This window comes from Rhinatrema bivittatum, chromosome 17 (assembly GCF_901001135.1).
Source record: "Rhinatrema bivittatum chromosome 17, aRhiBiv1.1, whole genome shotgun sequence".
Classification (NCBI taxonomy): Eukaryota; Metazoa; Chordata; class Amphibia; order Gymnophiona; family Rhinatrematidae; genus Rhinatrema; species Rhinatrema bivittatum.
The window spans coordinates 25,574,961-25,589,916 of NC_042631.1; the positions used below are offsets into that span (position 1 = coordinate 25,574,961).

The 14,956-nt window shown below is 40.8% G+C and overlaps 1 protein-coding gene across 5 annotated transcripts in view; it reads right to left on the minus strand.

Moving 5' to 3' along the window:
• Positions 1-14,956, minus strand: part of SOX6 (SRY-box transcription factor 6) — a 780,471-nt gene that overhangs the window by 364,345 nt on the left and 401,170 nt on the right. The gene's annotated exons all lie outside the window — the stretch shown is intronic.

The following is a 14,956-nucleotide window of genomic DNA, read 5'->3' on the forward strand; positions in this document are numbered from 1 at the left end:
CACGCGAAAAGGGACTTTTTGCGTGCGAAGTCCCTTTTCGCATGCGATAGGCTTAGAAAATGACTCTCTTAGCCGGCTAAGTCATCTAGATAACTCTAAATAATGGAGTTAGCTGGTTAACTTAGTCAACTAACTCAACTCCTCCCAGTTACGCCCCTGGACTACCCCTAACTTATCCAGCTAAATTCTAGTTTCTTAACCTATTAGGAGGCTAGAATTTAGCCAGATAAAGGCTGAATATAGCAGGGTAGCCATTTAGACATATAACTATTACATTATCCATCTAAATGGCTTTTGAATATGGACCTCATATTTTTATTCACAGGCATTAAGAGGGCAATTTTATAACATCTTGCGTAAACTATGTATTTCAGAAACAAATAAATTATGCCAATTTTCAAAGTGAATGTCATGACCATACTGGTTGATTTGAAGATACCCCTAGGTGGGGATCTGCAGGGTCAGGAGCAGGCTGGACAGGTGTATGTCTTCTGCCTGACTAGCCTCCTTTCCATTGGGTTGGGTCCTCTGGTGCCGATGGATGGCAGGTCTTTTGGAGGGCAATGCACAGGGTCAGGGCTAGGGACAGGGCACCTACTGGAATTGGCAGGCAGTGAGAAACAAGGGGAAGGTGCCTTGGCCACACTGAACACAAAATGGGGTGAGCATCAACAAGACAGGGACTGACAAATAAGCTCAAGGCAGAATAGGTCAGAGACCAAACAAGGAACTAAACAAAGCATGGGACAACACATAGCACAAGGACAAGGGGCCAGTGGAAGGCTTGACACAAAACAAGAGCAAAGCTAGGAACATACAGGCAAGAAAGGCCACTGGGAGGCCTTAATAGAGCAAAGAACCAGGAATCCCAGGACAGGGACACTAGGCAAGGAATACAAGACTCCATGCAGAGAAAATACTCCATGCTGAGGTGAGGAGTAACCTGTGAGGGAAGTTTTTATAGGACTGGTCTTACCACATAATGCAGTCTTCAAGGCAGAGGGTTAGAGCGGGTCTACGTATCACCCAATGAGGACCTTTGCTGGCAGGGGGTAGGCCCACATAGTAGCTAATATCGTTACAGCGAATTTATCACATAAGTTTGCTTTGAAATTTTTCTGAAATAACACACAATATGACCCGTACAAAGTTAGCCCTGTTCTTTGCAGGGTATAACTAGAGCGGGTTAATTTATGTGAATACTTTTTAAAATCAAATGTATGCACATAGATCCCAACTCTGTTTCCCTAGAACGCCCATTTTTTTGTCCATAAAAGTGTACGCAAAATCAGATTACATGCGTACTTGTATGCGCACAACCCCTGGGCAATTTTATAACAACGGGTTGGATTTACCCCTTGTTGTTTTTCTGTTCTCCACGTGCTTGGTGGTCAATTTTATAACAAGCCATTTGCGTGCATAAACCCACATTTTATGCCCATGAATGGCTTTGAAAATTATCCCCTAAACCATAAATTTTACAATCACAGCTCTAAATCATCTGTTTGCATAGTTCAGCAGACTGTGAAGCATTGCTGACGGTTAAGGTCGTCAAGTTCCATACTTGTCTTCCCTATGGAAGAATATACGCCAAAACTTTAGGAGGTAATGACATAAATCAGGAAGGCAGAAAGAGCAGCGTCAGATTAAAATCTTCCGGGGCCCCTAGGCACCAAGACATTAGGGCTACCTGTGCCTACAGGTTGATTGTTATCTAGGTTATAACAATAACCTTAGGCACATGTCTATTGTAAATTTTGGGTAGTCTGTCACTGAGAAAGAGAACTTCAATGTAAAGCTACAAACATGATGCAGTAGCAAGACCAATAGGAGAACTCATACAACTACTCCTGCTAGAAGCCCTTAACATCTACTGGTACCTGTTCAGTTTCAGTTTTGTTTTTCTTCGGCACTGATTTCTCAATATTTTTACCGGGGAAGCCTCTTGAGAAATCAGGCCGATTGGGCGGATGAAGTAACTTGGGGAACCACAATGTTAGAGGCAAACAATGCCAGTCTCTTTAGGAAAGCCACATTTGTCATCAGTTTTTGACTGCTTCAAAAGTTGAATGGCAGAGATCCCACATTTCATTTTACTACTTCTTCCACATCTATCCAGCTTTTTAAATCCAACCTACTTGATTTGCCTGTTAAAGGGGAGGGAAATTAACCCTTATAGATGAACCAAAAGAGGGTTGATCATAAATCATGACGTTCCCTCTAAATCACGAAACATTTGATAAATGAAAACAAAATCCTAAAATACTACGCCCTAGGACTGCAAATCTCAGGCTACAATTCATGCAATAATTCTAATAGTATAATCAGCTTCAAAATGGATTTGATGTTTTTGGAGGATGAGTCAACCACAGGCTACTGAACACAACAGGGAAGGATGTAACGCTGGGTTCAAAATATCCCTAAACTATGACTGTTTGAAATTGAGCGGGTATGATAATGGTAAAAAACAAAACAAAACAAAACACTCTCTGTGTCTCCTTTTTCTAAGCACCCTCTGCATGCTAACAGAGGAAAAAAAAAAAAAGGCTGGGCTAGATAGACTTTTGTTCTGGTCCAGTATAACAAATCTTGTGTTATTCAAAAAGCTAGACTAACCCATCTCTATCTATAATGTATTTTGACCTTCAAATAGAATATGATATCATACACGTGTAGAGAAACATAGATATCTGGTTAACATCCTGCTACTATTCCAAGAGGTTTGGCTTAGGATCTTCAAAGTGCTGGCAGCCCTGTACTGCTGAAAAATTGCTGCTTCTGGAATTCCCTCTCTTTTAACATTGCATCTTGAAAATTCAGAGGTTTAACAAAATTACTCTTTTGTAAAGCTTTTGAAATATAGTATTTGGGGTTTTTTTTAGATTTGTCCACTTTGGATTTTTATTCCTGTTTATTTTAATTTTTTCTTTTTTATGTAACAATTTTATGTTATTTTCATTTATTTGCCTTTGTTTTAAACTGAATGGCTATATAATTTTGTTTTATTCTAAAAAATTTTTTTATAGTACATTGTCTTGGTTCTTAATGAGAAAGAAAGATAGTTTTATCAAGTGAAATTAACTAGGTGAAGGTACAAAACCACCCAGCAGCTTTATTTCAAGCTGTAAGCACCATTTACAGATCTAACCCTCATAATTTGCATTTTAAATGAAGTCCATGAAAGCCCCCTAACCAATTAGGTTTACAGGATATCCCTAATGAATATGCATGAGACGGATTTGCATATAATTGAGGCAGTGTGCTTGCAAATCCGTCTTATGCATATTCATTAGGGATATCCTGAAAACCTGACCATTTAGAGGGTCCATCATCCGGGGGGAGGTTGAACAGGGAAAAGTATTCACATAACTCAATTATGTGCTTTTCCCCGCACTTCAAGTAGATGTTCCGGGAAGCGGGGAGGGGTCCAAGTTGCAGCGTGGAAAGCAATTACATCAAACTTTAGATTTTGAAAGTATACACAGAAATGTACACAGAGAAAATTACACCTTTTCAAGAGAAGTAACTTCCTGTACGCATGCTCACACATGTACTGGCACCCGCAGATGTTAGCCCTATGTGAGCTGTTGAAAATTACTCCTTAAATGATTTATTCTATTTATTTATGTGAAAGTACTAGTCCGTAAACTCCATTAATTATGAACAATGCAGATTACAATTCTTCATGCATAAAGCTGTCAACAATACAAAAATCAAACAAATAAAACATCAGAATTGGATTTAGCTTCTCACTAAGTACCCTCTTGTCCAGAACATAACCAAATTAATTGTGATACTAATGAAATAAACAAATTCTCTAGGCCATTTTCAGAACTACTTTAATAACAAAGGGCCTCATCGTGCAGTGTGGGATTCAGGAATTTGATCAGATAATTTAACAGTTATTTGAGTAAATTCCCAGGACTGAAAATTGCCCTCCCTTCAGCAGCAAAATGTACATATGCTGTTTTCACAGCTTGTACACTTAAGAGGGACTGAGGTTGTGGAGAAATCTCTGTGCATATACTTTACCATTACTTTGTATATGCTATAAAGAAAGTGCAACTTAAATTTTCAAAGGAAAGCTCCAAAGTTTCCTTTTGAAAATTAGCTTGCAGATGGACGTACAAGCCCTTCTCCCCAGTTTTTAAAAACTGCCCCCATAAAGTGCTGAATGGTGGTCAACGACAGCACACCCTAAGCAACTGTAAATACAAAAAGAAGAGTTACCAAGCAAAAGAGTGAAATAAGCAAGTGAAGACACAGGATGTACAAACATTTTCCATCAGACAAAAAAAAAAAAATACTGAATAACAAAATTTCACACTGGGTATTCACAGGGCTGTCTTCGGGGAGGGGGCAAATTGGGGCAAGTGCCCTGGGTCTCAAGCCTTGGACATCCAAAGGACGGGAGACGGGCGGATGTGGTTCTTACTCAGAGCTGGGAACTGTAGGCTGCTCAGTCTGACCTCTGTGGCGAGCAATGCTAATGGAATCGCTGCTAAAACAGAGGAGAGCAGCACAGTTTCTGGAATTCGAGGCAGCATGGTTTCAACTGGAGATAAATCTTGTCTGACAAATCTGGTCAATTCCTTTGACTGGGTGACCAGAACGTTGGGTAAGGGAGAACACCAGACGCATTACACTTGGATTTCATTAAGATCTCCGACGCGGTGCCGCACAGGAGACATCAATAAATTTCTAACCTGGGTTAGAAACTGGCTGAGTGGGAGGCGACAAAGGGTAGCGGTAAATAGAGTTTACTCTGAGGAGGGGGGTTGTCTCTCAGGGATCACTCCCTTTTCAACATTTTCGTGAGCGACACAGTGGAAGGATTGTTGGGAACAGTTTGTCTTCTTGCCTATGATACCAAAATCTGCAAAAGGGTAGACAGCCAGGAAGGTGTGGAAAATATGAGAAGGTATCTGGGGAAGTTCAAGGAATGGTTTAGAGACCTGCAGCTAAGATTTAATGCTAAAAAAATGCATTTGGGCTTCAAAAACCCAAAGGAGAGGTATAGTATTGGAGGTAAAATTCTTCTAAGCACAAAAGAGAAATGAGATCTGGGGGTGATCGTATCCGGAGATCTTAAGGTGGCCAAACAAGTGGATAAAGCAAGGGCAAAAGCCAGAAAGATGCTTGGCTACACAGGGAGAGGAATAATCAGCAGGAAAAATGAGGTGAAAGTATGGGCATAAATACTTTCCCTACCCCAATTCCACCTCAACACATCTCTTGCTAGTGCAGGTTAAAGCACGCGCAAAATGAAAAAAGGTTTATGCACTTAAGCAACTTTGAAAATCAAGCCCTGGTCGATTTTGTAAGAGACATTCACATAAACAAACCCATGTATCATGCACATAAAGGGCTTTGAAAATCAAACCTCAAAAGCTATTAATTTATATCCAACTTCTTAGTTGTTTTCTTTCAAGTGATTTTAATTTCGGTAGCTTAACATGTTACTCTCTTTTTCTTTCTAGTGTTATAGTTATAATGTTCATGTCAAGTTTGCTGCAACAATACGGTAACCTTATAGCACACCCATTTAGGTGACCAAGTTAAACCATATCGACAACGTTCTAGTCATGCATGTCAGTTCATCAGCACAGAAGTAAAGACACAAATTTGGTTGTGATGATCTTCCTTTGGTACTATAAGCTCTCAGAACTGTAAAATTTCTCAGCAAAAAAATCTCTATATGAACAAGAACACTTAGGGGAAAATTTTGAGAATGTTGCTCACACTAAAAGGAGGACATACGCAAGTATCTGGGCCACACGTGAGCAAGCATATTTTAAAAGCCTGAAATTACAAACTTATATGCCCATGCACAAGCAAAAAAAAAAAAAAATGGAGGCAGAAAAGAGGTGGAGTTGGGGGCGGAGCCAGTTACGCATGCAACTCTGTATTTTACATCCAGCCGCTGCAGCAAGTGGCAGGCTGTTAGCCACGTATATTTACTGCTGCTCCTGATGAGTTAGGAGTCTGCAAAAATCTTTTTTTAGGCTTAACACAGCAGGGGGAGGTGTCTGGGTCCACTGTGGGTGTGGGGGTGGGGTGGAGTGCAGGCTGAAGAACCAGAGGGATCTGGATGACCTCGAGATAGACTGGACAAACTGATAAACCAAGTGGAAAACTGGCTGCGTCTTTCACCCGAGCACGCTTTAAAATCCACTTACCTGCGCACATTAAAGCCAACAATTTCTTAAGATAACACGTACACATACGTGTGCTAGGAGTATTTTAAATCCTATGCGCATGATTTAAAATTCCAGGGTACGTTCACTCGCACGCACATAAGCGTGTGTATGGGCACCCGCATGCTTGTTTTACAGTTACCCTCTAAGGGCCTGATTTTCAAAAGCATTTACATGCTTAAAACTGGGTTTTACACGTGCAAACTCTTTACTCGCATTAAGTGGCTTTTGAAAATTGCTGCAATATATGCCATTGAATTGTCCGTAGGATTTACCCGTGTTGAAGTGCACTTAACGCAGGTAAATGGCTTTTGAAAACTGCTAGGATAGTATGACACCATGATGCCATAACTCCTTTGAAAATTACTTTCTGTGGTTCCATGCATGTGCCTGTTATGAGATTCCCCAACCAAGTCTGTTCAGTCTTTTCCTAACCCCAGTTAAAAATGAATGAATGGTTGAGTGTTGTCTCTCAGGCCTCCCTCTTGATGACATCAACAGACAATTAACAGCCAACTGTCCGATGATGCTAGCAGCGGGGAGAAGAAGCCCTGAATTTCAAAAAATCCATTTTCCATGAGCAGTGATTGAAAAGTGAAAGACTAATTCTAAATGCTAGTCCAAACTGGTGAGTGCAAATTAGCTCTGAGACATGCCAAAGGAGGTTTCAGGGCCAAATGCAGGCAAAACTTAAGCTTGGAGAGCTCGATAACAAATTTATTCAAACTAGAAAGCTGAGCAGATGCATCCTGAGAATTCTAAGACATAGACAAACAGAAGGTATAACCATCTGGTTTTTACAAGGGGATGCTTTTTAGCAAGGTACGCACATTTTAAAAAGATGTAAACCTATCACAAGCCTGATTCAACAGCAGATTAACACGAGCAAAGCAGATTTCTACCTGCATTTTGCATACATAAATTGCTTTCAAAACACTGCCCTTTGCAAGGCTGTTGCCATGTGTCCAATATGAGGGCAATTTTCAAAGGGATTTCCTGCAAGTAAAACAGAGGTTAATATTCAAAGCACTCTCAGCACTATTTAGCCAGATAAGTGTAACTTATGCAGCTAAGTAAGCTGCATAAGTTAGTAAGCTAAGTAAGCTGAATAGGTGCCTATGTTCAGCGGCGCCACTTAGCCGTATAAGTCACTTATGCGGCTAAAAAGTTAGCTGCATAAACTTGTAGGTGTGTAGTGGGTGGATTGGGGTGGAGCAAATTAACCGTATAAATTATGCAACTAACTACCGATATTCAGCTGCATATCAACTTTGAGAAGCACCTCCACAACATCTACACTTAAATTCTTTAATTTAGCTCATCAGAAGGATGTGGAAAGTGACTCAATACAAGTATTGATACATTGCTATTGGTTGTCAGGATTACATGAACTGGCGCTTGCTAAATTCCTGAAAAAGCGCTATTGCCCAATGGCCTTTCCGTGTAAGGCATCGGATTTAAAGAGCTGTGGCTTCTTTATCCCTTGTGTCTAAACTTGACCTGGAATAACTCCCACTGGACTGGCACAAAATCTGATTGCAGAATGGCATGGCACTTGAAAGTTGACACATTCGGACATGAGCTTGGCGCAAGTTATAGTAAGAAGGACATATTTTCTCCTTTCACAACACATTCCTGGTCTTCTAAGATGTCAACAGAAATTGCAGAACATGAATGCAAGAAAATAAATAAAATTCTTTAGTGTAATATTTTGCTGCTAGTGATTGGAGAACCCATCCAGATTAAGTCCAAGCCTAGCCCAGCTGAGCACATAATTAGAACCATGTTGATCCATTCACATCTTTACCTCAGATGTCTAAGCTCTTTTTGACACAGTTCAGATGTGAACATTTGTGGATTAGAGCTTATATTCGGAACAATCAAAGACTCGCCATGAATACCTGGAGCACTTCAAATCTGCAAACATTTGCAAATATCAGACCCAATCTGAGTAAATCTAGATTTTTGAAAATAAAGTCAGTCAACCAGGTCAAAGGTGACACTGATTATCCAAGAGGAAGCAAGGAAAATTGCCAAAGGTTAAAAACTGGATTTGAACAAGGTCAGAGGAGATGTGCCCTCCCTAATCTTAAAACGGAAGTAACTCTCCATGGAGGAGGAAACATAAAATACACTCTTTGTACGACTGGCTACCAGGATCTACCACTTTTATTTTAATAAACACAGAGGGGACAATGTCAACTAGCCTGCATAATTGCAAATTACATGAGTACTTTTACTGCATGTACTTTATAGTTAGCATGAAGCATTGTATGCTAAAAGTACAGGTTTTACTTTGCAGCTATTATTGCTGTGGGCATCTGAAGAATGGTATAATAGTGTGTATGCATTTGAAAATGTCAAAATGTATATATTGTTTACTTCCCCCCCGCCTCAACACAGTCACAAGAATGCCCCTTTTCTAAACCAGTTAAAAAGTATATAGGTTGCAGAAGTTCATATGTACTTTTATCTGTTGTGAAAGGGCAATTTTCAGACAGGTAAATCAGTATTGATCAGAGTAAATGGTTTAGAAAATTGCCTTCGCCTTATATTTAAGGGATAAGTTTCCAAAAGGTTTCCCTACACAAAACTGACCCATACGTGTGACTGCTGTTCTAGAAGCTTGCGGTGTCACATGCAAACCTTAACAGGGCGGTTTAGAGCTGTTCCGGGCGAGGCTTGGAAGTATATGCGCACACATTACCAAATTTCTCCATACAATTTTAGACCTGAGTCACCGAAATGGTTTTGTCGTCTTCGGTTTCTAGGTGAGAGGCCCAAGTTAAGCAGTGGGGGTTCAAGGTGGCGTTCTGGAAGGTGTGGGTGAACCCATGGAGGTCTAGGTGAAATGGTGATTGCAAGTTTGCGCTCAAGTGTTTGCAGAAGCAGATTATGCACATTTTTATAAGTAGGGACCCTTCATTTTTTTTTTTACAGTTTAAACCGATTTTCACCCTAATTTTATGCGCCTATGAAGCCATGCTCTGGCCAATGCTCCAGTCCCAGCCCTTTCCCGGACAGTAGGGCTGGAAGCGACGCAACAGTCACCCACCCCAGCACAGATGAGCAGCAGCCCCCACCCCCCCAGGAGAAGAAGTTTCTGCCTCTCTAGTTCAGCGGGGGGGGGGGGGGGGGGCTGCACCACAGAGCACAGGAACATTGAGCATGTGCCGAAAATGGAGGGAGGAGGAGCCTGGAATCACAACTGCTAAGAATGAATCTTTTTTTGGAGGGGGAGATTTTGTGAGGGTAAGAGAGGAGGATTCTGTGAGGGGCAAGAGAAAGGAGGGATTCTTGGGTGGGAGGGGAAAGGAGATTTTTGGAAATATGGGAGACAATGAAAGAGCAGAAGGAGAGTTGGAGAAAAAGGGGAGATGCTGGCGACAGGAGTAAAGGGATCATGAACACCTGAAGAATCATTTTGAGGGGAGGTTAAATAAGCAGGTTGTGAGGGAACGGGACAGTGGGAGATTTCTGTCTACCACAAATAAATTCTGATATTCTCCCAGAAAAATGATTTAAAAAAAAAAAAAAAAAAGAGTTTCCACCGATTTTCTATTTTTGCTCTTGTCAAAATAATCCCCAATAAATTCCAGGGAAAAATTAAAAAATAAAAACCAAAAATGAAGGTTCCTATTTGGAAAATATCTGCCTCCATGTAGAGCTCGGGTTGTTACTCGTGTAAAATATAAGCATATACTTTTAGAAAATGGGTAGAGAAAGTATGCATTTTTCTACATGACTAATACATGTGCACAAAAACATGCGTGCATACTTTTGGGGTAGGAATACGCGCGGTATTATATAAACTGTTTATAGAACGCTAGCATAAATCTTGTTGGACCACTCATGCACAGTTGGTGACTTACACAGGCTATAAGCACTCATTTTCACCTCTTGGAGCAGCAGAAGTTTTGCAGCGATACAGGTGGGAGCAGAACATGGCCTCAGCATTGAGGTTTTCTTACACAGCCCATTCACTTGTTGCTACCATGAAAGTGGAGAGATTCAAAACATCAAATTATATTTTGAGCTATCACTGTCATTAAATGCAAGGCGAAGTTGAAAGACATAGCTGAAGCCAGTGAAAGCTTCCTTATGGAGATAAGTTAAGCATGACTCACTTTTAAGCCACAGGTCCAACAGCATCATTAGATTCATCCAGGAAAATCTGAATTATTCAGACAATGAAGTCAATTTTATATGGGATGGAATGGATTAATTTGTGTGTGCAGATTGGTTGCACCTTTGACTAACCGATCTCTCTTCGACAGAAGGAGAACAGAGTTGATTACATGCCTTTAGTGAAGCTTATGCCCTCTAGATTTCCTTGAGATAAGAAACCACTTAGCATAGCTCTATATCATAAGAAAAAATTTTCATACCTTTCAGTCACAGTAATATGTATATTAAAATTAAATATAAGCTGTAAAAAGCTCACTGTTAAAGGAAGAAATGTAAAGATTAATTGCATTCACTCTGAAAGAATTCCCAGCCTTAACCCAGTGCCAATTCAAACAAACAACAAAAAAAAACCCAACCTGCATTTATGTTCATGATTTGATAAATACAAAGCATAATTTATTGAACCAGGGCTGCCATAAAGTTAAATACAGGATAAGGGTTTCTATTCTTTTTCAATGCAGGATTTAAAGTTTGCATAAGGTTCCAGAAATAAATTCTTTGTTTCCACAGTTGGTTTTCTTCTTCTTTTGTCTATATTATCTTTTCTTTTAAATAAATATTTTCTGAAAGTCACACAAAGGGAAAAAAGTACAAATCAGAAAAAATAAAAATACAGGCTTAACATAGCATTTGCCCACAGAAGAATAACCAGTACAATCTCTTCAGGATTAAAGTCCTGCAGCCACTAAGCAGCAATGCAGGTCAGGTGCATCTCCAAATGTAATGGTCTAACCCAGTGATGGCGAACTCCAGTCCTCGAGGGCCACAAACAGGCCAGGTTTTCAGGATATCCACAATGAATATGCATGAGATAGATTTGCATACAATGGAGGCAGTGCATGCAAATCATTGTAGATATCCTGAAAACCTGGCCTGTTTGTGGCACTCAAGGACTGGAGATCACCATCACCAGTCTAACCATTAGTTTTTAAAGGTAAATAACAAAGATTCATACCCTCCTGTGTAGCTAATTCACTCATTTCTGGTAAATGAGCAGCACTTAAGTTTGGCAATATATATTTATTTTAACAAATGTTGTTAGGACATAGGACTGTGTCATTAATTACTGAAGAATGAGCTTAAAAGTATATTCCAGGAAAAAAAAAATAAAAATATCTGAAATAAGATGGTTTTAGGAAAAGAGGAATAAGGGACAAAAGATAGAAAAGGAGAAAAAGTTATTAAAAGGACTGATGATGATACATTCATATTGTGGGGGATCCAGCAGTTTCTTTTTGTTCCATTGGGCTTCCAGCTCAACCAGAACGAGCTCCTACTACAGCGAATGCACCATGAGCCTTCATTTTAGTCATCTTGGGGTTTTACCCATTTTCAATACAGTGATAATCCTTGATCAGAGGCTACAGACAATGATGTTCCTTGGAAGGTGTACACATTCACCTTCAACCTGGCCAGTAGGTGTAGCTGTTGTGTGATGTTAAGACTACCTAGCTCACAGGACCTTGAATGTTACTTCTGCATCCACCTCAGATACCATCATATGGTGAAGGAGGAGGGTTGACACGGAAGTTTCCCTCCTGCTCTTCTGGAATGTCAGCTCAAGTCAAACCAGCCTTTACTGGGCTATGGGGTCAAGAGCCTTCATTTGCAACAACTCAGCATCTTCCCCCATTTTTTTTTTTTTTTTAACATCCCTTTCCCTCAGCAAGCCCACATATCACAATGACTTTCCTTGCCCCAATGCCACAGGCTATAGTGCCAGGAAGTATCTCCATTTATGTTTAGTGCATCTCACTGTAAGGGATCAATTCACTTAAGTTCACACTAAAAATCTTTTAGCATGGAGGTGCTACATTTTCTACCATGCATTGTTAAATCATACTTAGCATACTATTCACTGAAAGGTGAATTTTAAAAGCCCAAACTGGGAGTTACGTGGATATGTTGGGCTGGGGCATACTGAGCAGATTTTAAAAGTTACCGGACTACACACGTTATCTCCCACTATGTGCACAACTGAAAGGGGAGGGAAATGGGCATGGTCTGGACGGGGTGTGCAAGTTCCTGGATGTCACCTTGAAACTTTTGCATAAATATGCACACGGGCATGCACCAGGGTCCTCTGCCGTGTAAGTTTACTTCTGCTATGGATGGCGTGTAAGTCATAAAACAAAAAGTCTAAATACATCAGCAGGGTTTTAAGAGTTGGGGCTAACCGAGAAGAAGGGAGGCTATTAAACTGGTGGGGTTTGGAAGTCCTATTCCTTTCCTGGGTGAACCAGGAATGAACTGGTAAAACTGGTAGTGGCGTTGGCGCATGTGTCTATTAAAATCCCACTTACGCGGTAGAAGCGGCATTTGTGGGCATAGGCACACATTCACTTAAAATTGTGTGCACATGTACGTGTCTTCAGACTATTTTATATCATGTGTGCATATACATACGTGTTATAAAATGACTGCGTCCCTGTGCACGGGCCAACGAACTTGCACACATGTGCACCCGCACGCCTGTTTAAAAGTTACTGTTTCTCATGAAATTCAGATTATAAGATTGATATAAAAAAAAAAAGTGGCCATATATATATATTTTATTTTTTTCAACATGAATGCTAAAAGTTTACCATGTATGCTAGTGGGAAGTGAACAGATAAGCAGAATCTAGCACATTGTTACTATTTAGTGCAAGCGCAATGCCAATTTTCTCCCAACTCCTCTTCCTGTAGCCAAAAAAAATAAGAGAGAGACTGCTATAGGCTCTGGTCATTAGTGCTGCATGGACAGAAGGGAGAACTACTGGACCTGGATGAAGAGGCACAAAATCAGGTGACAGGAAAGGAGAGAGCTGTCTGCAGTGTCTTATACTTAGTTCCTCTACTGTTTCCCTTTGTGAGGTCAATATTCAAAACTCAGAGCCAAAAAATACCTAGAGGCCAATAATCAAAGCCATTTAGAAAGGTAACTCACAAGTTACCTATCTAAATGCCAAGTTATCCATTTAATTCAAAAGTTATCCATCTAACTCCAAGTTATCCATTTAAATGTTTAGTTTTCATTATTGACCTCCTAGGGGTTTAAAAAATTCCCCCTTCCCCCTCATCTGGATTAGTTTTAGCTGGGGAAGCTATTATCCACTAAAACATATCTGGATTAAAAAAAAAAGAGGCAGGGGGGGCGCTGTCGGCAGCCGATGCAAGCGGACGCGTGGTAGCTGAGCTCCATGCTTCCCGACCCCAATAACACACGGCATTTTGCTTGAAATTTCGCACAATTCCACTGCTAAAGTATTTCACCGCAAGGAACCACTTCTGCTGCTTAAACCATGACCTCAAAGCGGAAACCTACCGATTTAAAGCAGTTTTCCTACGGGAAAGCTACACCTGAAACAGGGCAAGATGGCGGCGAAACTTTTAACTCAGCCACGGAGGAGGCTGCGACGACTGAAGTAGTGCCGGAACTTTCGGAGGATACTACCACCATGAATTCCAAGGCAGGGCTTAAATTTATCCAGGTAGTGCTAAATACCCATGCTAGCTAGTTAAATCTATCCATTTTCAGAGCAGGTCTAAAGCTACCCAGGTAAGTTTACCCAGATAAATATAGCTGGTTAAAGCTAAAGTTAACATATAGCCAATTAAGAGATGAATAAAGAAACCCAGACCAAATTCCTGGATAACTTTAAGGGAGTATATTCGGCAGGAGACTTGTCCCGCTGAATATCCATGACAGGTTATCCAGTTAACTTTAGCCATATAACTTGTCCACTCACCACTTTTCTGACTACTGAGCTCTGTCTGTCTCAAGTGTTGTCAGTGTTTGGTAGGGATTGCATGAAAGGATTGACACTGTCTGGATGCATGGGTATGCTAGGAGTACAAGCTCTGAGAGCTTGGTTAAGGAGCTGAGTATGAGGTGAAGAAGGAGGCCAGGACAAACACAAGAGCTCATAGCATGACAGCGAGGAACAGCAATGGAGTGGAGCACTGACTGGGATAAGGGAAGATAGAGGAAGAGTGTAGTCAGGGTCATAGCAGTGGAAGAGGGAAGGGAGAGTCAAACGTCAAGGCCCAGTAGGCATAGGGTGGAAATAAGCATGAGAATGGCATGGGAGGAAAAGCAGAGAAGTAAGGAGGCCCAAAAACACTGAAAAACAAAATAAGACCTAGAGGAGGAGCTATAAGAGGCAGACTTGGGTGCTAGGATCGTCCAAGGCAGATTAAGCTAAAAGATGCTAAGAACAACAAAACGGAGATTGCAAGATGCAGAAATGCATTCTAGACAATTACAGCATCCCCCTTTGGTAGAGATTCAATGACTGAGAAGGATGACATCTGGAAAGGGATCACAACAGAAATCAGCAGCTTAGGAATGGCACCAAAGACTATCAAGCAAATCAAATAGTCATACCAGAGCTACAAATGCACCATCTAGGAGAAGGCAATTAGGATATGGTGACAAAGATGGCATGAAACGGGCCTTATCCTTATCAGTTAGCCAGACTGGAATAAAGTTTTTGTGGTATCATGGGACCAGAAGCCATCTCTGTGAATCATCAGGGGCCTGAACAGCACAGCAAACGTGCATGAGTCTTGAAAGGTCTTCTTGCAATT